General features: G+C 43.9%; 1 protein-coding gene across 1 annotated transcript in view; it reads left to right on the top strand.

The window, feature by feature from the left end:
• The window catches only part of LOC147728113 (uncharacterized), a 490706-nt gene that overhangs the window by 448810 nt on the left and 16084 nt on the right, over nt 1-25812 (top strand). The window lies entirely within an intron of this gene.

Here is a 25812-nt window from a genome sequence, read left to right on the forward strand (position 1 = left end):
GGGTCTGTGTGTTTTTGTGTGGCATTTGCCAGAGATTAAACTATTGGCATTGTAAATGACAATGCCATTTATTTATCTGTTTTCAAAACCAACACATAAATACAAATTTTGTCATTTACAATGCCAATAGCTCAAACTTTTCAAAAGGCGAAACCATTGCATTGTAAATGCTTGATATTCTGTGGTTTGACCTACAAAGGATTGGTGGTGATTGATGGTTTGATTAGTAACCAGATTAAAAACTTGTCTTACCTGTGCTTCACCAGAAAAACTGGTGAGTGTGAACTAGCAAAACACACTTTGTTATGATGTGGTTTGCCAGGTGTTACTAACTTTCCTATTGTGTTTACTTCCCACAGTTCATACTCATTTTGGGTAGAGGCTCAGAGAGCAGCACTGCAAAGCAATGTATTGATGATCCACCAGCTTTGCGGCACTACATTGAAATCTCAAGTCCCATGCATCACCCTTGGCAATTTAGGCCTGGGCGCCTATTGTTCCACATACATTAGTGCAATCCTCAGAACAGGATTCTGTGGGGAGGTAGTTGGTTGTTGGTAGTGTTGTCTGAGTGTTGTTTGAGTGTACCACACAAAATATGGGGTTGCCCAGTGAAAGATGGTGTGGGTTCAGCGTTCAAAGTATTACTGGGTCTATCACTGTGATCATTGGCACCCCTGTGGTGCTTTGGGGCCCCCCTCAGCACAGTACCATGACCTTCGAGCACATGATTGAGTCCGGAAAGGGGGGGCTCCATTTACCTTGCAGGAGGCCCCCCTCAAGTTTCGTTACGCCACTGACTGTGAAGATCATGCACACCCATATTATTCATAATTTAGATTTACATTAGACAAGTTGGTGGTCATGGAAATTATGTTTTTTCTCCATAAAAGCACATCATTGCCCCATACAACTGCGCAGCCACGTGCACAGATTTTGTATTGTTAGTCCTTATTTGCCAACTGAGTAAAATACAAGCAGAGTCATCTTCCCTCTGCGTGACATTAATGAAAGTGACATGGTCGCTGGCACCAAATTATAACAAGGGAATAACAATATCTCATAGGGGTCCAGAAATTTGCAAAATTCCGATCTCATACACAAAGAAAACATAATTTGTAAATTTGTAAGTCTTCCTCACAATTCCTAACTGAAACGTGTCAATGTCATTCCAAAGATATACAAAGAAATGTGGAAATAGCAAAAAAAATAGGAAAAGAGTACTGCAGTACTACTTTCCCATCTATTACATGTCTTATTTGAAGTTGCCTAAAAAACATCTATAACAAGGGTAACATAAAAAGTATTTGGGTCACATTAATATACAATTAGTACAAACGGGAAGGAAGGTGCCCTCCTTGCACATTTACTGATAGAGAGTTGGACGTTTCGGGTCGATTAAAAATGCACACAATGGTATGTAAAACAGTATTTCTGTGGTTGGTGACAGGGAGTACTGCAAATATGGATGATCGATGAAGAGGGGTAGAGGCCGTTAAAAGGTACATTTAGAACAACAACAAAGTTATACATTGTGAATATTTATGGATAATCCTATTTGTTTTGACACTCTAAATACACATGCAGATTTACTCCAACAAAGATTAAAGTAAGTTCATTTTTGGGTGGGACAGTGTCCCAAATATCTGGGCCAAGGATTTGGCCCAGATGTTGGGACTTGGATTTTCTTTCATGAGTAGGAAAAGGCGGGAACGGGATAAGAATAATATGCAAACGAAATCCCATACTCCTAAACCATTGCATTGTTTACCTGTGCACAATTTGCAAATGCACAGTTAGGAAAAGGAGGCACCTGTCTCGGTTTCTACAATTGTACTAATTTGCCAGGATTAGTTCCAGTAATGTTTGTGAATGTTAAAAAAGGTACATATTTAACAATTGCAAGCGTAAACCTACGACTCATTGATTTACACATTTTGGGAGTATCGGGCAGTGTTAAGAGAATTGTTGGATAAACATATCCTGTATAGAGGCAACCAGAGTAGAGATATTGTGACGCTCTATCAGTTGAAATGATGCGGAAAGCGGTCAAGCGTTGACATATTAGATGGCGGCAACGGGTCATTTGACTTAAGCGTATTAACCTATCAATGCTGTTCCCACTCAGCGGAATAAGATGCCCTGTAGGAGGAGCACCATGTCGGATTTGCTAGGATTATGTGTACCTGCAGTTTACTTGCATTAGCAGAAGCATCAGTCTGCATTCACTGGGAAAAGGCTCGAGAGCCGCAAACAGAGGTGTCAGACACAGCAAAGAATAGTGAATTAGCTAAATCATGCAGCAAGAAAGACAAATTATGTTGTGATATGCAGTATGTTTTGTTGTAACTGTAATTGTGTATATATATAGTATTTACTGCCCGTTGAAGCACTTTTCCACAAACAACCCAAAATGGATTAGTGGTAAGTTAGTATAGGTAAATATGAATTGTTAATTTGGGCAGTGAACATGTGAGTTTTTTAGTTGGATTTAATAGGATAAAGGAGGTATAGAGGAGGGAAGAGTCTAGAAAATGTTATTTGGGAAATCATAGTACTAAATGAGGTTTGGGAATAGTCAAAGGAGGGATAGAGGATGGAAGAGTCTAAAAAGGGTTATTAGGGAGATAATAGTAGTACAATGAGTTTTGGAATTGGTCAAAGGAGGTTTAGAGGAGGGAGTTAATTTAGGAGTTCATAATAGCACAATGATGTTTGGAATGAGTCAAAGTCGAGGTAAAGTACATATTGAGAGCAGTATAGGATGAGATATAGAGTAGTGCATTGGAGAGAGTTGAAGGCCTTTATTTATTTGCTTATTTGTTAATTTATTCAGTAGGAGCACAGTTATAAATTTAAAGATACATGACTACATAGAGAGGTATACAAGTATATGAAAAAAATAAAGAAATATAAAGTTGCATCATTTAAATTCCCATATGTGCAAATATGAATACATAGTTAGAAACTCAATATTTCGCCCAATATTTCAACAGTGAAGCACTTATATATACACAATTGTTATGATTGTATTCACACATTGTGATAGATCAAATTAAAACAGAGACCCCTGTGGCACAAACATCTATGCACCTCTCTCTTCTATAGTAAAACTCTGGTGCTTGCAGTTTATTTGAGCGGTAGTACCTGACTGATACAAGAGAAGCAAGTTGTCTTCCACTTTTCCAGACCATGTAGTATGATATTATGATAGTATTACTTAATTATTTTTTACTTTTTACACATTAACACTGTCTAAGTAAAGGTTTCACCTCATTAGTGCAAGAATAGCACCCCCCAACCAGAAATAAGCAGCAGACAAGTGACCAGTCAAAATTTGCAGAGTGCCTTCCAATGCACGGCAACATGTGTTGCTCTGTTTTTAGTAACTTATGATCCATTTGAGCTAATAAAACCCTTGTTTTGTTCGAAAATTAGAAGATTTTGCAACAGATGATGGATTATGTGGCAAATGCAACAACCCAATAATTATGTGGAAAATGATGCAGTCACAAAATAACTTAATTCCAAAAGCCCTGACTAAACCAACTTCCAGAATGGATACAGACACATTTAGAGGAAAGGTTAACACACAGGAAAAGAGCGACCTAAAGATAGGACTCCACATCAGTGAAAATGGGTAAAAGGACAAACACTTGTTTGCACTGTGTTTGTGTTATTCGAAAAATGACCAGACCGGACTGGTTTACTTCAAAAACCAGTAAACCAGACCACACTAGTTTGCTGTCAGCAGCACACATGGATGTTAAATAAGAGTAGCCGGGGATAGCAACTGCAATCAGAGGCTAGGAGACCATCAGGAGGTGCACTGCCCTTTGAAAGGGGGAAAGTGGCCCCACGTACCCCCTTACCCCCATGCATGCTGCTGCAGGTGGGTGTAGTCACTCACTGCATTGATCCGCAGAGGGATCTCTGCCCCCTTTGAAAGACAAGCCAATTGCCACCTGCACAGAGAAAACACCACCTGCGGCTTCGCCACCAACAGCTTCAAGCAGCAGGTCCATCTTTCACTAACGCTCTGTTCCCCATGCAGAAATGGGTTGGCACTCTTAGTGGAAACAGCACATTTGCTGTTGTGTGGCACACGGTTGCAGCCTGTGCCTGGTGCACAGACCCAAGCATGTGGCACAGTTCACCACAGCTGTAATGTGGCCATTGATCTTCTCTATCTGCACATGGGCGAAGCCTAATCACAACATTTATTTCAATCCAGTCTTAAACTTCCTGTGACGTACATTGCTCTCCTAATAAAAGGCTTTCTTGCCACAGGCCCAAAGAGGAGGATTAGGGATTGCTTCTAATAGCTTTAAGCTATGAAAATAATGTTCTGCCTGTTCAAACACACCACGGAAAAACTCTATTTCATGAGTCTTAAATACATTGTGATTGTAAGCATTTACCTACAGCATTGGGACAATTGCACATGCAGTATCTCGGAATGTCTCCTTCAAAGAATAGCCCAGTACCAGTGGCATAGCTAGATGTACTGCCACCGGGGGCTGTCCCTAAGTTTGCTGCCCGGGTGCAGGTAAGAGTGGGGGTAGCGGCCGATGGATGACTTGTTAGTGGGGGGGGATGTTGACTTGTCCGGGTGTGGGGGAGGGTGCCTGCCGACGGCCGACTTTTTCTCAGGGCCGGGGGAATGGTGCCCCCTCTAGCTACGCCACTGACCGGTACTTAGAACACAGTGAGTAGCTTGCAGTAGCCATGATGACTAGTGATCCAGTAGTTACTTACTGGAGCCACCTTGTTTGCTGTAGTGGACCAAGACACATTTGGCTGACTGACTGACTGACTGACTGACTCAAGCATTTACTCACTTCCTCCTGGCATCTCCAGTTCTGTGAAAATAATGGGAATATGGCCTGTCTCTTTAGCATGAAGTTGTGACCCCTACTCATACTTCCTGTTCCGACTGCTGCATTCTTTGCTTTAGAACTTCCTTTTTATGTGCAGCAAACATTCACTGGTTTGTGTATTACCAATCTAAAACCAACCAGGTTTCTACTTTGTGAGAATAGTTTGTGCATGATTAGCCTGTGTTTTTCAAATCACTGTTCCCCTGGACCTACTGTCTCTAGGATTATTTTAGTTTTTAGGTTTGTTGATTGTTACCAATATTGCAAACTCCACCCAACCGGTTTTCATAGCACTCTGCAAATGTTTGAATAGTAAGGGTAACATGCAGTGAAGCATCTTCTGTGCGTTATATATAGTGTTGGTAGATAGGGATGCAGTAATGAATAATACAGCAAATTAATAGTGGAAAGTCAATGCATTCACTGCAGGATCTGAGTTTGTCTACTCAGGTTTTCATCATCTGGAAGTTAACAAAAGGAGTCCTGCTGAGTTGGGTAAAATAAATATGTTATTAACATAAACATGCCACATCGGGCAACAGTATAAACTTTTTAATCTCCAATTTTGATTTCACACACACAAACACACACACATATATACCAGGCGTCTGACTGAAAATATATATACATATATTTTACCCAGTATCTGTCGGTACTGGGTCGTTATAATTAGGATTGTGTTTCCATAGGAGATGCCTTTTTTGTGTTGCTAATAACGTTGGCGCTGTTTGATGAATCTCCACAAAGCTTTCCAAACGAGTGCTAATGTTTCGGGATGATCCATCAAGCAGGGCTGAGAAAAAGTGGGAGGTCCTAATACACATTTTGTCTATTCATTTTTCCACAGGAACTTTAGACACAGCTATAGCTCAAATCGCTGAAGGTGTTTACACCAGATTTGGCAGAAAGCTACAACTTGGCCCAGAAAGAGTTCTTTTTCTGTATGTTGGAGTAAATCCGTTCAGTACGTTTTTGAGCGATTAATGCTCAAAAACATTGTATATATCACTCCGGCGGAGGGTTCGTGCACCTGACAGATCTTAGGCTGAGATCTGATTGGCTGCCACCACATCAACCAAGAAGTGATGGCAGCCATCTTAGGACTTCGGACTCAGTCCAGAGTCCTAAAAAAATACCCCAAAAGACATAAGGGGGCAAGGTAGGGATACCTTGAAGTCATAGGCCTGATAGTGGGGTCCCAGAGGGTCTGCAAATCAGCACTAAAGTAAAAAAAAGCACAGGCTCCCACACAGTAAAATAAAATACACCTCGGTTTGGTTGAGGGCTCGGAGGGGTAGTGAATAGGTAATTTAAGGGGAGGGGGCCATATGGCCCCCCTCCCCAAGCCTCTAAGAAGCCCCACGGACCAAATGCCCTGGGCTGATATTTAAATGAAGGGGAGGGGGTTGCGTGCTCCATCCCCCATGGCCGATTTCAATTTTAAAAAATGGAGGGAGTCGCATTGCTCCCCTCTCTGAGCATCTAACGGCCCCCGGGGCCCCACTGCCCCAAGGCCGGCTCTATTAGACTAACTGGGGGAGCCCTCCCCCGGGGCAGAGTAGTTTTCCCTGTCCACAATAACATGGGCAGGGAAAATTATGTTTGCTCCTGCCTGGCTGGAGCATTTTTAAATCTCCCGCCAGACTGGAGCAAACATGCCTTCTCTGCCTACAGCATCACAGGCAGGAAAGGCATGTTGGCTTACATCCGGCAGGAGATTTAAATGTGCTCCTGCCGGGTAAGAGCAGACTTCTGTTTCCCTGCATGCACTACTGTGGGCAAGGAGACAGAACAGTACAGAAGGAGCATGCAAAAAACAGCTGCCTGGAGGGAGCATGCAAAAAAACAGCTGCTCCCTCTGGGCAAAAGCAATGCCAGCTCCCTCAGCTGGAGGGGAGCCGACTGGGGGTAATTAGCAGTGCATAGCGAGGAGCACAAGTTATAGTTGCCTTAGGGCACGATTTATTGTCACTTGAGATACCTATAACTGGTGAATTTTTAGAGTTTAAAATGTTATTCTGTTACTGAATATTACTTTAACCTTTGTTTTTTTGCAGTGAATTTCTAGATTTCTTTAACATTGTTGGAATGCTAGTCTTCTGCATGTCTTTGGAAAGCGTGCTTTCCCTGCCTTATGGTGATCTCCAAGCAAGTCACTTAAAATGTACTGTATGGTTTCTAGATCCCTACCTCAGTGAACATGACAATCATGCATGTCCACTGAGGGTCCCCTGTTTTCATGGATTGAGACCCTACAGCTTGGCTCTTAGGTCAAGGGGAGGCATGCATAGTGCACCTCTATTACAGAGAGAGTGGCTCCTGCCCTCTCTACACATGCTGTGATACACTGACAGTGGTGGCAACAACACATCTATAGTCAGTGATACCTGTAATCCTGTATTTTAACAAGGGTGGACTACTAGCCACCCTTCTGATCAAGTCTGTGCAGTCTTCATGCCTGTGGTCCTGTTGCCTTTGTCTGCCCAACGTGTGTTTTTGAGTCCACGGGTGTACTGGGGAAAAATTGTGAGTTGAGCCATTGTGTATAATGTGAGCTGTTCTGCTGGTCATTCCAGCTCTCGCATGCCCCTCATTATTCCTTGGAGAGCCGGGTGGGCTGAGGGGTAGACAATCGCTCTTATCTGTGTTTAGCGGCACTAATTGGGACCCTTTTTGTTGTTGGGTGGTGGTCAGGCCCCCCTGGTCTGCAGTTAACATTGCTCTCTGGGGAATAGCCCGAGCTGATAAGAGGGAAGACACTAGGTTCTCCTTTAAATGCTTTGGTCTCACAGTGAACATGCCATAAATGTGCCTCGCAATTGGAGGGGCACCCAGGATTCAAAAGTAGCCGACCCTCTGGATCAACCCATCAATCAGAGGTGAAAAAAAGTCTGGCCTAAGCGGTCAGTGGTTGTTCAAGACTGGTCTACAATTCTGAAGAGGTGGCCCTTCATGAGGTCCATCTGAGGAAGCCCTTTACAGCCCGCACTGTAAAGACAAGATAAGAGGCTTGCTCAAAGTGTCTCTGCACACCCCTGGATGGGGGTTAACTTGAGGAAGTTTTCTCTGTGATGGATGGATTATGCTGCAAAGTAGTTTGGCGGTTTGACAAGAAGCAGCAGCATCGTCCAGAGTACCATCTGTTCCTGTGAGGCTTGTGGAACTGGCTCTCTGAACAAGGAAATTGCAAACAGCTGCTCAACATAAGGAAGCCTGCAGCAAATCAATGGAGGCAAAGAGAGCTGGGGAAGCATTATCCCAGTCCTTGGAGGTGAGATCACTTTGCCCATACTCCTCGCCTGTGCTGTGGGCACCTGTGTGGAACTTCCAGTTACAATCTGTAGCTGGCAAAGGGAGTCCGGTGGTATGGCCCGCACCATTTTTTTTGTGATATCTGGGGGTTTCAGGGTGTACTGGCACTCTGGAGATCCACTTACCTCCTACAGCTAGCAAGTGGTTACGGACTAGTGGGACTCTAGTATAGGCACCTATAATCAGATCCCTGATGCCATTTTAGAGGTGTCCTCGCTAAGGATGGCCAGGCACTTCTGTTTCTTTGATTGGCGGGTTATGGGGTCGATCAAGAACATTGGACTTTACATCAAATGCTGGCTCTACCTCATTTTAATAGAAGGATTGGTATCATAGCTCTAGCGAATGGGACCAACCCTGTGCAACCTGGTCTGTAATATGCTATTCTAATTGTGTGTCTACATGTTAACTGTGTTTTTATAGTGCTTAGCGCCTAGGTGCTATAATACTGTTTGAGGTCAGAACTCTGGCCCAGAGGTTTGTAGAGACATCTTGTTGTCAATGTTTATCTTAGTTTTATGTGTAGTATATTTCTCTTGTGTGTATTAAAGTATTTTTCTTTTATAAAAAGTAAAGCACTGACCGGACATTGGTTTTATCAGCTGGTCATACGGGTGCACTGTATTCTGGATTCCTAACCCCACCTCACCTCCTTGAGTAAGCCTCGGACTGCTGTGTCTTGCTACCCTGAGAGAGTCAAGTGCTGGAGAGGACTACTTTGTTGTCAAGTTTTGGGTCCACTAGTACTGAGGCCCTAGGACACCAGCTGGGAACAATCCACTTGATGCAATTGGAGAATAGTAACCCCTGAGTGCCGGGTGCCCAGGAAGCCAGGTCTAACAAACGTAAAACAATATTTTTCTTACTATACGTAAAGCCAACTTTGTACTGCTACCTCCTCACCTCATTTGCTATTCCTGTTGCAGTTTCCCATTGTCCTCATTCTTCTTTTACACCAAATATCTAAAATTACCAATCTAAGGATCCTGACAAGTTCCTAAACAAAGAGAAATTAGATCTCAATTATAAGCGGAGCCACTGAAATTATGTATTTCAGCAAATACAGCGTTTTCCGCACAATTGTGGATTTTCTGCACTTGCAACATAATTATCATCTTTTGCCTGATTTGCAGTGTTTAACAAACAACCGTTTCTTGGATAAATAGTTACTGAATATGCAGCCACATCTGTTGCAATGCAGTGGCAGACCCTTTGCTGCACTGCAGACGGTCCCCTTTCAGATGCTGATTGCTGTACTTAAGTGTTAAACTAATACTAATGAGGGGAAACCTTTTCCCAAAAAGTTAGCATATGTAAAACTGACAAAACAGGGACAACTGTTGCACAATATATCATGTTTAAGGATCCATGTTTTCCATTTTTACTGATTTTTACAGATAAATACAGACAGAAAACATTTATTTTCTTGTCTCTATTTATTTTTAAATGTGGATAAAAACGGAAATTGGGTTACTTTTTGTGTAATTCTAAATACTGTCTGAAATGACTGCCAGGCTAATAGCTGTGTGGATTGATAGGTAAGGGGGCTAAAAAAGAAAGGAATTTTAGTAAAGAGCCTTTAAAAGCAGTAGATATGCACAGGGTTGATACTGAAATTTGCATTTGTTCTTAAAAGTGCATTAATTTATCTACTGCAGGTGTTTACAGCATTGACAGCTAGTAGGCATTCAATCATGAGTGCATATTTACTGGTTAAATAAATGTGGAAATATACTAATTTCAGCTTTATTTTTCCACAAAACCCAAAATAAATGTGCATAAATACAGATAAAATTATCAAAAAATAAATATGGATAAATACAGATGGAAATGTAAAAAAAAAAAAATACCATAAAACCGGGAGCCCTAATCATGTTCCAATGGCTAATGTGCCTGTCCTTGGCACATAATTTAGCAAAGCGTACCACATAATTTCATCCTCTCTCTGCTGCATAATTACAGAAGCTCTGATAATTACCAACTATTCTTACAATCTGTTCTGCCTTTCAGACCCTAACCTGAGTTACCTATTACACTTTGCTTCTCCAACGAGTAGCTCTTGAGCTACTGGTAGCTCTTCAGCTACCCGTGAGAAGCTCTCCTGTGTGCAGCCTAGTCTACTAAGTTAGAAGCTTTTGCATTGATGAATTAACATATGTATACCAATATTGAAAAGGGTGTATTGAAGATGGAATAGCCAATGTTTGGAGAAACATGGTTGAACTTCCAAAGCATATTTAAAGATTACACTTGAGTGACAAATCATGTAGCACTGCGGAGGCTTTAACACTCGTAGTATAACATTAGTGCTAGGAGCATTGCAGCTAAGATGTAGGTATTACCCATATAAAGGCATTCCAAGTTGTTAAACCTCTTTTGTATTACTGCTGGCATCCCTGCCTGATGCACTGAGGTGAAAAATGTCACACAAGGTCGCCACAAATGTAATCTTGTCACTATACAACACGAATAATAGTAGTAGCTCAACATGATTTTCACTGAACATAAGTAGCTCTTATTATAGAAAAGGTTGGAGACCAAACATATGTCAACGTTGTCAAAGACGTATCCATCTAACGTGTGTGTTACTGCCCATGGATTCCCCACCCTTTCTTCTCAGGCGACCTGGGCTGTAGCTGGCAGCTTCTTTTCTGCTTCCACCACCATTGCATGGGCCTATTTCTGACTTTCTTCAGTCTTTCGGGATATGATCGGATATTGATTGCTTGCAGGGTTTTCTCCGCCTGTCTCCATACTCCTTCCAGACATGACCATCCTATCCCATGCAGCCACATTCCCTCCTTCAGCATGTGCTTTGGAACCTCCTCTGTTCACAAGTTAGCATCCACTCACTATATTCCATGAATCAACCCATCTACAGGTACCTGTGTCCTATTCCATGAATCAACCCAACTCCTGGTACCTATGTCCTCTTTTGTTTATGACTACTAAGTATGTTCTTTGAGTTGCCTCTAAACCAGTTTCACCAATGCACATGTCCCTTGTTATTAGTATGCAAAGGAAGACTTCACCTCCTTCTTGGGTTTATTTTCGTCTCTGTAGCAAAATATACTGACTTATTTGGGCATGAATATGCCTCATCTGTCCAATACTAATGTTTGATGAAGAAGTATTTGAATATTTCCAGACTGCAGGCTTCAGTAAACTTTGCCACTTTAACAAGCAGGACAGTGAGCACTTGTTTGACGTAAAAAAGTGCATTTAAATTCGATAGCACCTTTCTACACAGCTAGATTCCACCTGCCCGCCCTCTTCTTCTGTAGCACCCTCAGCTGTTCCCCTGGTGTGATCAGCTGCCAGGGCCTCTGCGTCACTGCTTCCTGTGTTTTTGTACCTCTCTGTTGCCACGTCTCTATTTGTCTGTCTCCCTTCATGTTTTTGGTTGCTCACTTACTTTGACTCCATTTCCCTGTCTCTCTTCCTCTCTGTCTCTTTTTCTCCTCATATCCATCCATCCATCCATCCATCCATCCATCCATCCATTTGTCTGTCTATCTACCTAATCATCTGCACTACCTGTCTCTCTTTAATCCTAACTATATTTATCTGTCCCATCACTCTTTCTCGTTTTCAAATATTTTTGTTCTCCTGGTTTCTCTTTTCCACTGCATAATTATTGTTCTTGCTCATTCATCTTGTTTTTACTATCTCCTTGCTATGCTTCTCTTCTCTCTTGTTTCTCACTGTCCCTTTTTGTTCATTTCCTCCTCTACACTTCCTTTCCCGTCTAGCCTGTTGGGGTTGTTTGTCTCACTTTTTGGCGCATTGCAGCCCTGCTGAGGATGCTGTCCAGCCATCCGCATCTTTTCGCATATTTCATGCATTTCTGTAAGTGATATATTCGTAGTCCGTCAAGGCATACACGGACCAGTGCAGTCAGATCTCTGGAGAGGCCGAGACATGCATCGGAAATTGTGTGACGTGGAGCACGGGGCCAACACCGGACCATTTGAATATTTCAATTTAAAACCATGTGGCTGAAGGACCAATTCATTTTTTATTAGAAATATATTCTCTAGACAGATTTTGACATCTGTGACGTCTGCCCATTTCATAAACTGTAGTTACGAGAATGCCTATCGCATCATGCATTCTTAAAAATAATATGAACAATCCATACTATAAAAAATGCACCAGGGAAAAACCTAAACACCATCACCCTTAAATTTGCTTAATTGTGAACTATACATCTGGGGCCATATTGCAGATGTGCCCCGGGGGCGCAATAGGCGTTTGTGCCCGCTTTGATAGTCCCCAGGGCCTTTAGTATTACAGGATGGGCCGCAGACGCTTGTGCGTTCCCTTCTGTAATACCGATAGCGCTGGCGCACATAAAGCACCAGCACTATCATCAGAGAACGTTCCCTCATTTGCATAGGGGCGTGGCCCCAGACAAATGAGGGAATCCCTTTGCATTTGCACCCATGCCATATTACAGATGCAGGCGCAGAGAAAAAAAAGCTGTCAGGAGGTGCCACCAAAAAGAGGCCGCACTGTCAGTGCGCCCCCTAATTTCAGCCCTCTGGAGGGGAAAAAGGGGGTCCCATGGATTCCTGCACACATCCCATTGCAGGTGGGTGCAGTCACTCACTGCACCTGCCTGAAATGGTATTTCTAATCCCCCTTAAAAGTGCAGGCGGGTTGCCTCCTGCACCGTGAAACAAGGAGCGGCTTCCGCACTGGGAAGCACTGATATTGCGAAGCCCTTGGCTCGCCCGACCCCGCCTTATTTGGCGCCGGAATCATTACCCAACACCCCATTGTGGGCAACTCCCATCAAACATCACCGGGGATCTTCAATTTTAAGTCCTCCGGCTTACCACGAGGCGAGGCGCCTCCGTATCTAGGAGGTTGCCCAAGAACCACCGTTCTGCAAGCATTCCCTTACCATCGACCATAGGACCCACATCCGCCTGCCCCAACCCAGCATATTACTGGCGCCATCCTTCTACCAAGACTTCAGGGCAATCCCCCCTGACCCTCACAGGCTATTGTGTAGAACAGTTTTTAGGCATAATACTTTGTGTCCTGATGATGATTCCTTGCATTTTGTTTATGGAATCGAAACGTCGTCGACCTCTTGTCACACCATATATGAATATGTATATTTATTGAGATATGCAATTAATGGTGTCTATGAATTTCTGTAATTTCTTCATTTCACAGAAATCGCTCACTTTCTGCCTAAATATCTTTTTCTTTCCCTATCCCTTCACTTTGCCAATCTGTAAGCGTGAAGGCACAGGCTTGTGTCTCACTCTTTGTTGAATGTAAGAGAATCTTTCCTTGTCTATCTTGTTTATAGTAAAGATTTTTGTGATCACTGTCCGGCTGGACATATCACTTCAACCAATATAGTTCCACTGTGTCTATATTATTACATTCTTCATTCCTACTCTTGCATAGGACCACTGTTGTTAAATATAAACTTCCTTATATGGCAACACTGGATGCATCATTTCCCTTTCCTACGCCTGAATTCCACTTTCTTGCCACATTCTGCCAGATTTCTAGATCCCCTGCAGATACAACCCACCAGTCCTTTTCAATGAAATCGTTCCATCTACCTTTATTGCTGCATTTGCCAATACAATTCTCAATGCATCATTTCCAATCGGAATGTTTCAGAACATCACATTCTCCTAATTAAAACCTCTACTTAAAAAGCTTAGACTTTTTATTTGGCAAACCTGAGTACTTTCTGCGCAGATGTGACCAGTGAGCGTATAGAACACAAAAGTATTTAACAAAGCGGTGAAAACCTTTTCGGAATTATAGATAGCCATGCAGTGTGGCAACTGAGATTTAATATGAACATGCAGACAATGACAACTCGCCCTGTTTCCACAAGAACGGACAGCTCAGTTATTCAAAAAAGTAAATAACTCTTGTTTTCAGGGACGAGAATTAACGACCCCATCATTATTTACACAGATACTTTCATTTCTCCGTAGCAATAGCTTAGACCTCAGAATAAAGACACACAGTGGCATCCAAGGGTTTGTAGTAATGTATTGGAGAGCGGCCATCTTGTTTCATTAGCTGGCCGGTTTTAGAGCATTTATCTGACAGAACAAATTCTTTCTAGCAAAAGCGTCCTGAACATTCGAGGGCAACTTACATACATACATAGAACATGAAATATCTGGGATGTAGTGGGTGCTAAGGTGTGGCCTATGCCTGCCAGCTAATGAAAGGAAAGTTGTGCATCAATATTCTCAAATCTCTATATTCCGGTCGAGGAGAGGCTGGCAACGAGGGCAGTCCGTATGCAGGGTACTAGCAACCCTGTATTATTAGAAACCAACCTTCTTACTTCCAAAAGATATACGGACAACACCAGGGATTTGTTGCAGAAAGTTATTTATTCAGCCACACAGCAACGCGTTTCAGCTTTATGCCTTGTTCACAGGTGGATCCACCATGAAGTTTAAATATGGATAGAGGTTTTACCTGACGTCGCTTTTTCCCCTTGAATAACACAAGTGCAGCACTTCATGAGGTGAGAAATTCTCATGTTTCCTAGCCTGCTATTGAACCTTGTGACTCTGGAGTTACCGTACAGGTTAGACCGACCTATACACAGTCTTCTTGTCCCAAAGGTATCATTCCCCGCCAACTGGATTTAATGTAAGGATTATCACACACAGAACAGTCACTGAATACATAGTATACATACTACTTCATTTTATATGTGAACATCTGGCCTGCCATTTTGAGGTCCAACCACCTGTCAACATATTTTTTGCAGAAACTGTGCCTAGCTCAGCAGAAGAGAAAGGCAGTGTGTTCTCTGCATTAGGGAATCCAATTTGAGTGTGATTGTTACTGAGCTTGGACTCATCACTAATTCTCTATTGTAGGTTAGGAATGTGACGTTATCCAACTTGATGTATGTTTATCATTGTCAGTGACAAGTAAAATAATGTAATTCTTATTGGGAATTGTGACTGAATTTTATGGTCAATGATGAAAGTGAGGGCAGTCTCGCTTTGCAAGATGGTGTGCTAGAGTCTAGAATATTACTTTGTATTTTGTAAATAAAATAACATTTTGGAGAAGCTCCAACCTTTCCCAATATAACTAAAGCTTCTATTTTTGCCTGTTTTTGTTGTAAAATTAACCCCTTGCATGCTGATGACGGCCCCCGCCCGTCATGCAGTACGGTGGGCATGTGTTGATGACGGCTGGGGGCCGTCATGACCCCGCCCACTCTTTAGAAGTGCAGCACAGGCGCAGAATCGCGGCCGCATGCAAGGGGTGAATTACATTTTAACAATGTATTTATCTGATATATACTTGTTTCTGTACTTGTGAGTGTTGTGTAAGGTTCAAATCGTAATTGCTTAAGCCACACCTTCCCGTAGTGACTGAGTGCTTGTCCAGAAATGCCAAAATGTTAAGACCCTCTCTCTTAAATCACTAAGAAACAGATGGCTCTCAATTACAATAATACCACGTTTTACATTTATAGCTACCAGTCATTACACATTAACCACTGCTTGTGTGTGAGTTATGGGCAGCGTCCCTCATAGCTGATTCCAATTAAGTCTTGTGGACATAAGGATTTTGGAAAGAACTCTGCTACTCATGAAGAAACAATTAAAGAAAGATTGTGTCTCAAAAACTTGCTTTTGAAAAAGATATATGTTTGGTGAATTTGACTTATGATACACGCCTTAATGAAAGACTCATTTGGCCACTGTCAATGTAAATAACAATAAAATAAGATTAAGTTTAAACCAGTGCTTAATTTGAGCCTGTGGTTTCTGGTGCTCATCACTGGCACTTAATTGTGAACACCAGCACTTATGACAGTCTGCCACAAGGTGGCACTGTTTGTTTAATTTAGAGTTGAGCACAGAAACTTGTTTAAAAATTCAATATACATTAAAAAAATAACTAATACATGCGACCAAAGTCATTGTTATAGCTTTGGGGCATCAAATAGTTTGAATTATCACACTTGTAGGACTGTGATGGTTAGTAGTTATAGTGTTACTGTAATTTGCAGCTCTGGCAGCAGCAAATGGTGGTGCAAGCAGAAGTGACCTTCTGTGAGAGCCCTGGCACTTATATTTTTTACAAATTAAGTACTAATAAAAACACACTCAATATTGTGGTAAACTGTTGTTTATGTCACGTGGTGGGTTGTGTGAGGATGGAATGGACAAACTCATTGGGCCATAAATCTATCCCTTCACGCTATTCCTCTATGCTGCTGCACTTTTCTATTGTCATGGTTTCTGTCTTAAAAATTATTAATTGTTTTGCCTGCCTGCTCATACTCTTGAACCAGGGCCGGCTTCAGTCATGGTGGCACCTAGTGCGAGTATGTTTGTTGGCACCCCCCAGTGACTTCCTTCTCCATGAATTCCCTTACTTACCACTTTTTAACAGTGACCCTCGAGTCTCCATAACCAATCTCTCACATGCTTTTCTTTTGCTTTATAGAGCTACTCATACCAGTGTAGGGTGTTGTAGCACTTACATCACACACAGACATTGACTTGTGTGTAAATCAGTGTATAGGAAATGTTACATAAGAAAAAGGACTACAAGGTATATGAGTCACATGTAATTCATACTGGGCATAGTTTAAGAGTGCTTGATCTGCAGAAGCACAAACTCATAATGTAAAATGTACCACCATGGTTGGGGGTCGTCTTTACTAATGAGAACGGATTTCTACCCAATGAAACCTTTTTGCAACATCAGGATAATGAAAGACTAGGGGAGAAATCAAGCTTTAACCGATAACGTGCAGTTTCCATGCAGCTCTTTGATGACACTTTAAATAGCTCACTGTTCTATATTAGAATTTATAACGTGTAAGTAATGAAAGGACCTCTCCAACAAAAGTTGTAACCCACTGAACCATTTACATTATATTAACTTCCGTGATCCGCATGGTGCCTCCGCTGTGCAGCAGGCATATTGACCCTCTGCACTACTTTATGAGTCAAAGCTTCCACTAGACAAAACTCCATCACTCTCCAGCAGGTCCATTAATCACCAGATTTACCTTGACATTTTTATTGGTGCCTGAAACTTGCTGGAGGCAGGGAACCTGCAGCAGGTGCATTTAAATCCACTATGTAAGTGACAACACAGCGCCCCCTGAAGTTAGCACTTGGTGCAATGGCACCGAACACACAGAAGAGAGCTGGCCCTGTCTTACACCTACAAAAGTGGGCACAGTGGATGGGACACAGCAATTGAATTTAAAGGTACACTTACAGTTCTATGCTATTTTGCCAGATTTCTGCTTCCAAAATATGAATTTCCAAAATATCAATACCATTGTTAACATCATGGGCCACATTACATTAAGAACATAGGCACAGTGGCAACATATCCATTGCCTGCCGTGGGCTCCAGCCATTCGTAATAGGTTGTCTTTGGAAGATTACTTCCTAGTTGTCGATTCCTGCTGGGCCATCCTGAAGGGATACATTATCCCACCTGGACTGCTTGGAGTATCACAAGTTTTACTTTTAAAGCAAAGGTCCCTAAATGATGTGATGCAAGAGAATTTTATCTAGGGCTTTTTTCACAAGCAGGACTCCTTACCAGGCTCGGACTGAGAACCCAAAGCAGCAATGACAATGTTGACAGACCAGACCCTTGCTGCTTTGGTTACTTAGGGCTGATATAGCAGCACCACTGCAAAACCGGAACCCAGAAACAACAAGCATTTACAATGCAATGGTTTTGCCTTTGTTAAAGTTAGAGCGATTGGCATTGCTCTTGACATTATTTTTATTTATGTTTTTTTTTAACATAAATAAATGGCATTGAATTGACCCTTTGTAACCGAATATGAAACTGGGTTGGTGGCAGAACAGTCACCTGAGAGGGGCTGCAGCAGGGGAGGTGATTGGGGGAGGGGAGAGGGGTTGAGGGGAGATGGGTGGGTGGGGTGAACATGCAAAAACTAGAGGTGGGCTAGAAGGTTCGACCCAGATGCCCTGTTCTGGTTCGGCTCGAGGTTCTCTGGCAGTCTCGAGCCAAAAGCAAGCAGAGCCGAGAAGCAGGTGCTACTGCTGGGTGGAGAAACTAAGAAGAGAGGGCGAAAGGCAGAGCAAAGGAGCCTCAGCGAAGCATTCTAGAGCCAAAGAGAAAAAGAGAGTGCGGAAGAGAAAGAGACAAAAAGAGAGACAGAGGAGGAGGGAGAAAACGAGGGGGCGAAAAGAGAGAGAAACTGACAGAGAGCGAAGGATGGAAAGAGCAAGGAAGAGAAAGAGACAAAAAGAGAGACAGAGGAGGAGGGAGATAACGAGGGGGGCGAAAAGAGAGAGTAGCAGACTAAGGAGAGAGAAACTGACATAGAGAGCGAAGGATGGAAAGAGCAAGGAAGAGAAAGAGACAAAAAGAGAGACAGAGGAGGAGGGAGATAACGAGGGGGGCGAAAAGAGAGAGAAACAGACTAAGAAGAGAGAAACTGACATAGAGAGCGAAGGATGGAAAGAGCAAGGAAGAGAAAGAGACAAAAGGAGAGACCGAGGAGGTAGAAAACGAAGGAGGGGTGAAAAGAGAGAGAAACGGACCGAGGAGGGAGAAACTGACATAGAGAGCGAAGGATGGAAAGAGCAAGGAAGAGAAAGCCGAGGCAGAGAGCGAGATGGAGCAAGGGTGATGGCTTAGCTCGTTTTGGCTGCTAGAGCCAGGCCCCTTACCCAAGTCTTCTCTGGCCTGCCCACTGTTACCGACGACTCGTAAAGGCCTCAAAATCACAACGTAGTTGGTGTACACAAACACTTTGTATGAGTCTTTCCACTATAAAAACGCATTTAAATGTGATCATAAAGTTAATATGTTTCCACGGCAGGAAAGGGTTTGAATAACTACCATGCTGGGAGGGGTGTTGGGGGGCTATGCAACTCAACAAGTGGGGTATACATGCAAATAACAAGAGGAAACTTACGCTGTGTAGATTTCCAACCTTTTTCAAAATGTTTGTGAATTGACCCCTGTATTTTTATCAGTTAAATAAAAAAATTGCTAAAGTAGATAGGCCTATTCTCATCAACTCCAGCAGATACCTTAATGCGAATGCCCTTCGATAAAGTTATGTGTAACCTTTGGGTATGTGTAATTTTTGGGTACACCAACATATTCACAATTTCAACTGAACTAGTGTGGCTTCAAACCATCTTTTGTACATACTCAAATAGGATCTTCCTTTTCCCAAAAGCTTCCTTGACACTAATGCAGCATCCCCAAAGATTTCGAAATTTCCAAAAACAAGCAAATTGGACCAGTACAGCACAGGCAGCCATTTCCATCGCGCCCGGCTCAGCAGGGTCGCACAGGGTGTCAGCGACCCCCCTTGCGTGCGGTATTTCACAGCCTCGACTGTAATGAGATGCGGCGCGCTCGCACGGCCAGTTACTGCGTGAAATTTGTGTTTCTTAATATACTCCATCTCCAGTGGGAAGCCGCTGCCTAATCATCAGCATAAAGTAAACATTAGCGGTGAAGGATGAATCCACAGATTCTCATCTGCTAGTTGGACGGGGAGGTAGGGGCGAGCGGGGGGATTCGCAAGGACCTCATTATAGTTTGCAAGGAGGGGCGGGAACGGGTACACACTTTATTAATTGTACACGCCATAAAGATATTTCTCTCTGGGGTGCCGTGTTTGTACAGCCTTTAAGCTCGCTGGCCTTCCTGTGCGCTCTGGGTCCCCTCCCGCCGGGCTGCAGTCAGCTCCCTAGCTCTACAGATCCCGCCTGTATCTCACCATCTTGAGTGTGTTGCCTCTTCCTGGAATGCAGCGCCTTTCCGGCTGCGCGAGACCTTTCTACGGGTGCCGGGTGCCGACGTCACAGTGCTACACCAGATCAGCTCACATGACGGCAACAAAGACAAACGAGAAGGCGTGCAGCGGACATCCCCTTCTGCCTAAAGCTGCCATCGGGCGCTGCGACGTGAGGCGGACCTGGTCCCAGGACTCGTGGAGGGGGCGCCGAGTGCCGTCAATGGTGGACCAGATTCGGGGGCGTTCTCGGCTTTTGGCTGACGTAGCGTGACATCGCCAAAAGCCAAAAATTCTCGGGAACGCCCCCGAATCTGGTCCGGCATTGACGGACAGAGCCAACTCCCAATGGTTAGCCTCCATTTATGGAGCTATCCAATGGGAGGAGGGGGCGTAGACCCAACTCCACACACAGATCATAAGATTTTTCCTAGCGCATGCGTACTTCGTACGCATGCATCGCTAGTCAAAACCTAAAAACGGCCCCACCGCTGCAAAATCGGCTCCAGGGCTCGAGTCGGGGTACCACACGGGTGGACGGCATCCCCCCACTTATTTTACCGGGTGGACGCCGCCCCCCTGCTAAACAGATGGACTTCACTCTTTGGCCTCTCTGATACGAGATCGGAGCTCACTGCAGGCTGCTCACCTTAGCTTTTGAGTGAGGAGGAGGTGTCAGAGAGGGGCAGCTCAGTCTGACGCTACACTGTGTCTTCAGTAGATGCCTCCCTGCAAGGAACCCGCGACCCATCCCCCGCCTGCTCCTCCTCTGTGCCCGTCACCCCATCCCATTGCTCGCTTGTTCAAGTCCCGCTCACTGTATCCCAGAACAGCGCCCTCTCCTTGTTGGAGCATCTCGTCACCTCCTGCACAGGCCCTCCTCACCCCGTTGCTCGCTTCTACAAGCCCCCTCACTGTATCCCAGCCTAGGGCACATGTGCCAATCACCCCCGCTCCCGCCCCTTGCACCTTTTGTGACGTCACTTCCTGTGACAGCGTCCCCCCCACTTCTTTTTTTAGGACTTGTACCCTGATTGGCTCCCACCTTTCCAGCCTCCTGGGGAAACGCCCGATGCCCGTTATGGCCAGTCCAGCCATGCTTACTGTGCCTACTGTGAATGCTGTAGTGTGGGAGCCATTCATGGCCAGGCTCATTAATATTCATGAGCCTGCCCTCTCCTCGCCGCACATACAACTGGCCAAACAGCTGACACATTCGCAGCATAGGTAACACTTCCTGTCCTGCTAGAGAATGCAGCGCGGAGAAGCGTCCCCTTTTAAACCATAGCGGTGAAAGGAGCAACAATGAAAAGTTTTGTTTCTATTCTCTGAACATATCAGTCATTTAACATAGCAGGACTAACAACTGTAGTCTAAATATGCTTTCCTTCGGGGTTAAGTAATTTGAGCGTATTAGAAAAAAGACCCCTCATGCACGGACTACTCTCCTTTCCCTTTCGACTATTAGCAGCTAATGGGAGAACAGCTGACTGCGTACAGCGAGGCAGTCAGTGGTACATATTAAAATGGCTTTAATCTGATGATTATTTTGCTCAATTACAAGGGCCTTGTGCAGCTGTCACCAAGCTCCTCGAGGGATGATGTATGTCTGTTGTTTTAGAGCGACACCTGACCAAGGCTTTGAAGGAAATACTCCCTCCTGAGTGGGCTCTCACGCTTAAACGGGCGAGCGGCGTGTGCGTTAGAAGCCGGGTATCAGCGACAGCAGCGGCCCGGCTTAATACGCGCCGCCTTTAAGCTCACCGGATTGGATTTCATTGTCGCCGCTGCGGCCGCGTCACCGCCGAAAGGCGACACCTCCGCGCTCATGGGACACTTTCATCTGTCATCGAAGGGCCTGTCAGGCCTGGCTCAATGAAAGAATGCTGCGCGACCCTGAGAGCGGAAGGGACACCCGACCTTTCGCTCAGGATGGATTTTCATTTTTTAATTCGCTTACTGTTCACCACATGGTTTTATTAATTAAATTACGTTCAATCATTGAATGGAATTATTTCACCACCAATGCTATTTGTTTGAAGTATATGTTTGCTTTACTTTTACAATCTCTCTCTTAATTAATTTAAACACTCGAGTCTGTATCTTTGCAGCTGGGGGTGGGGGCGGAAGGGAGCGTACTAGCCATGCTACCAAGGCCTGCCTCTCGACAAAGGCTTTGCTGTCACCTCGCTCCACGTCATGAGTGTGACTTTCATTCTGTCCTGGTTTTTTAGTCAACACCGCTAGGCATTCCTTTGCTTGTTGGCATGGACGTAATTTAGGGGTCGCCAGGGGTCGCAGTTGGATTGGATTTTGCTACCCCTAGCACTGCCTTTGCGACCCCTCGCCTCAGAGGTGGCAAATTCAGTGCCAGGAGCACAGAGGCAGCTGGGGCTCCACTCTTTTTCTTTTCTGTCAATTGTTTATTACACTATTAGCGAATAAATAAAACATATTATTCGCTGATAATGTAATAATAGTGGTGTACAATAAGTTGGAATATGCCCTTCCATGGCAGCTGAGGTACGTAAAAAATGCTTTTAAATGTATATTGTGTACGTGCTTGCGGGTAAGAGTGTGTTTATGTATGAGCGAGTGTATGTGTGTGAACTTGTGTGTATGTGTACGTATGTGTCAGTGAGTGAAAGTGGAGGTCAAAGGGCGTGTGATGTCACTTCCGCTACCCCTGGCATTTTGGTGAATTGCCACCCATGCTTGTAGGTTTATAATTACTATGGGGACAGCGTAACTACAAATCCCAGCAAGCTCAGTGCTGCGAAATAAGGTCACAGGCTAACTCAGATTTGCCTATCTACCCTCGCACAATCTCATTATGCTGCCACGAGGAAACTGTTTGTGATGACACCTAGTGTCCTCTGGTCTCTAGGAAGCTGATGCAGAAGTGGGCAGCCACATTGCAGTTTTACTGCCCCTTCTCTGTCGATGTACCTGAATAATCCCACCTGGTGTCAAATGCTGCGCTCTGCTTTATTGTGTTAGTTTATGTTGGGGTATTTTATGTTGTGCTGTGTGATGCTAAACCTACTACTGTGCTCTGCTGTTGCTATATGTTATGCTGTGAAATGCTACATTATTTTCAGTTGGGAAGCGTACTGCTATGTCGTCATGTTACGTCGTGTTGTGCTATGATGGATATGCTAAGCGAGACAGAGCTAGGTTGAACAGTTTACATTTCACAAGTTTACTCCAGAAATAGGTAAGTAAAGTAAATTGATACTTGTATAGCGCACTACTCACCCGCAAGGGTCTCAAGGCGCTTGTACGAATACTGCTGTGGAACCCATCCTGGCTTTCCCTGTGAGGCGTCCACTCCTGGGTACCCCCAAGATGGAGGCCAGGCATCCTTAGCGTTGTGGGGGCCGTTGTGGAGATTAAGCAAGCTATTGCCCAGAGTTGCAGAGTGGGACTCCATGATTGGAATAGGCACCGAGGTGAGAATTATCAGGTCCGTGGAATTTTGAGCACAAGACCTGCCGAGGCGGGGAATTGAACCCTGGTCCCGGGATAGACCTCTGCATCAGGGTCTGCCGCTCTAACCATTGAGCCACACTTCTCCACATCTTATCTGAGTATTTCGAGTATCCGAAGATGATGGTGTCTGGAGGGGGTCAGTCACCTACCATGAGCATCTATCTATCTGAAGATAAGGGGTGGGGGAGGGGTAGAAAAGGCAAAACGTGGCAGAAGTGATTCATTTAAAAGAATTGAAGTATATATTATTTCTCATGTCATCTGTTCAACCTGCCATCAAAAATACTAGTTAGTGTGTATTATGTTGTGCTTAGAGACAATCAACTCATTGGCTGTGCTCCTTCTTTTAAACTGTGTTCATTTTGAAGCACAGTTTACATTTGTAAATTAAAGATGAATGGACATTTCTAATAGACCATGTGAGAATGAATGTGTTCCCTAGAAGGGAATTGGTAGCACTGCAAGCCAGCTCTGCCTTGAGCCGGCGAACTGGAAGTGAAGTATTTTTGTGCTACGCCATCGAGTCATGCTACAGGAACGACAGTGTCCACCACCCTCTGTGCGCTAGCGGTAGGGCCTGAGTGCTCACCGAGAACATTGGATGATCGACAGCACCTCCCGCCACAACAAATCTTCTACTTATTGTGCTGCGGAGGAGCGGGAACGTTGTACATCACTCACAGCTGCCTCCGACTTGAGCTCAGGGGATAACGTCTTGTGTACAAGGTCCTTAATGAAGTTGGCTTTGCCGCCAGTAGAACAGAATCAGAGACAAATTCTTGCCGGGGACAACTTTCAGTAATGAAAAAAAGTTAAGGAAATTGAATGCATACAAATTGTTTCTACTGGGGACAGGCATGTTATTAAGAGCTGCCTTAGCTGCATTTGTTACTTTGTTTCCTCTTCCACGCAGAGATTGTAACATGCTGAGCTGAAGGGATAAAGTGTGAGACAAGTAAGGAACACAGAGTACTGCTGGGCCAGAAAATTGGCAGGATCAGGCGAGTGCGTCTTTCGAGCGGAACAACAAAATTGAATTTCTGTCGCTCAAGGTTGCACTTTTGATTGAGTTTAGGAGGGTATCCACAGCTTTTGAAATATTACTATTTTAAACCTATTGTTGATGCCTGACCTGGGTGACTGTGCAGACAGATGCCCAGTGCTGTGCATTGTGTGTTGGTTATCGGTGCTTGGGAGTGAGGATCTGCAGTTGTAGACGCTGGTGCTGGGGGCATTGAGAACAACGTGGCTGCCATCTTTGACTGTGCAGAATGCACAAACACGGAGAAATTATTCTTACGCCATCATCTTGCTCACAGTCTTAATGAACGGGAAACTCATCACACTAATGCAAAAAAGAAAAAAAAAAGGTCTCCATAGGCAAGATCACCCAAGTAATGCATCAATGAAATGGCAGCTTCTCGTCACAAAATGTTATTAACATTTTTCTCCAAGTAGTAGCTGAAAGGGCCTGACCCAAAAAAAACATTGACTGAAGAGGGCTCATTCAAATCCCCCCTATGTGTATTTTGTTTGCCCACTGACGCAAGCTATAGCTGTGCCAGACCACGAAAGGGACGTCATCGCAATAGCTCTAAAGAAGGGATATGTGTGGCCTGCACTAGTCAAAGTAAGTTCTCTTTGATGATCAAATAAAAGGTATCTCTATCCAGGAAAATGCTAAATGTGTAATCTAGTTGTATTCTGTATGTGCTCCATAAACATACATTAATTCTAAATATGTCCAGTGGTTCTAATAAGGAAGGCGCACTCATACCCTACCAAAAGTAAGCCCAGATGCCAAGTACTCTGAGATCCAGCCATGATTTCAATTCGCTTTAATATGTGTATTGCACAATTTACATCAATGTGATCAATCATAGAGTAGCTAGTCTGATTGTGCCATCAAACATTTACCCTCAATGCACTCAGAGGATAAATATCCCCCTTCATCAACAGAGTAGCACAGCAATCTGGGGAAGACTGAAAGCAACAGGATATAACCAGGCCCCAAATGTGCCCGTGGTCACCTTAAGAGTACTTATCACATGGCTGTTCAACTGAGAGATTTAACCCAAAATCCATTTAATACACTTTATGACGCTAGAGCCCGTTCTTTGATATCAAATATTTATTTGTTCACACATTTTTATAGCAGTTGTGGGAATGCTCCATATAAATCATTGTTCCAGTGTTTTACTAAATAATTCACTCAATTCACTTCCCATGCTCAGACTACATCAGTATCTATGCCAAGATATTCTTGCTCATTACAAATTTAAACTTTGCACAGGAATACAATTTTTTAAACAAAACATGGCTACCCCTCAAAGGCCATTATAACTG

Source organism: Lissotriton vulgaris, chromosome 3_1 (genome assembly GCF_964263255.1).
Source record: "Lissotriton vulgaris chromosome 3_1, aLisVul1.2, whole genome shotgun sequence".
Classification (NCBI taxonomy): domain Eukaryota; kingdom Metazoa; phylum Chordata; class Amphibia; order Caudata; family Salamandridae; genus Lissotriton; species Lissotriton vulgaris.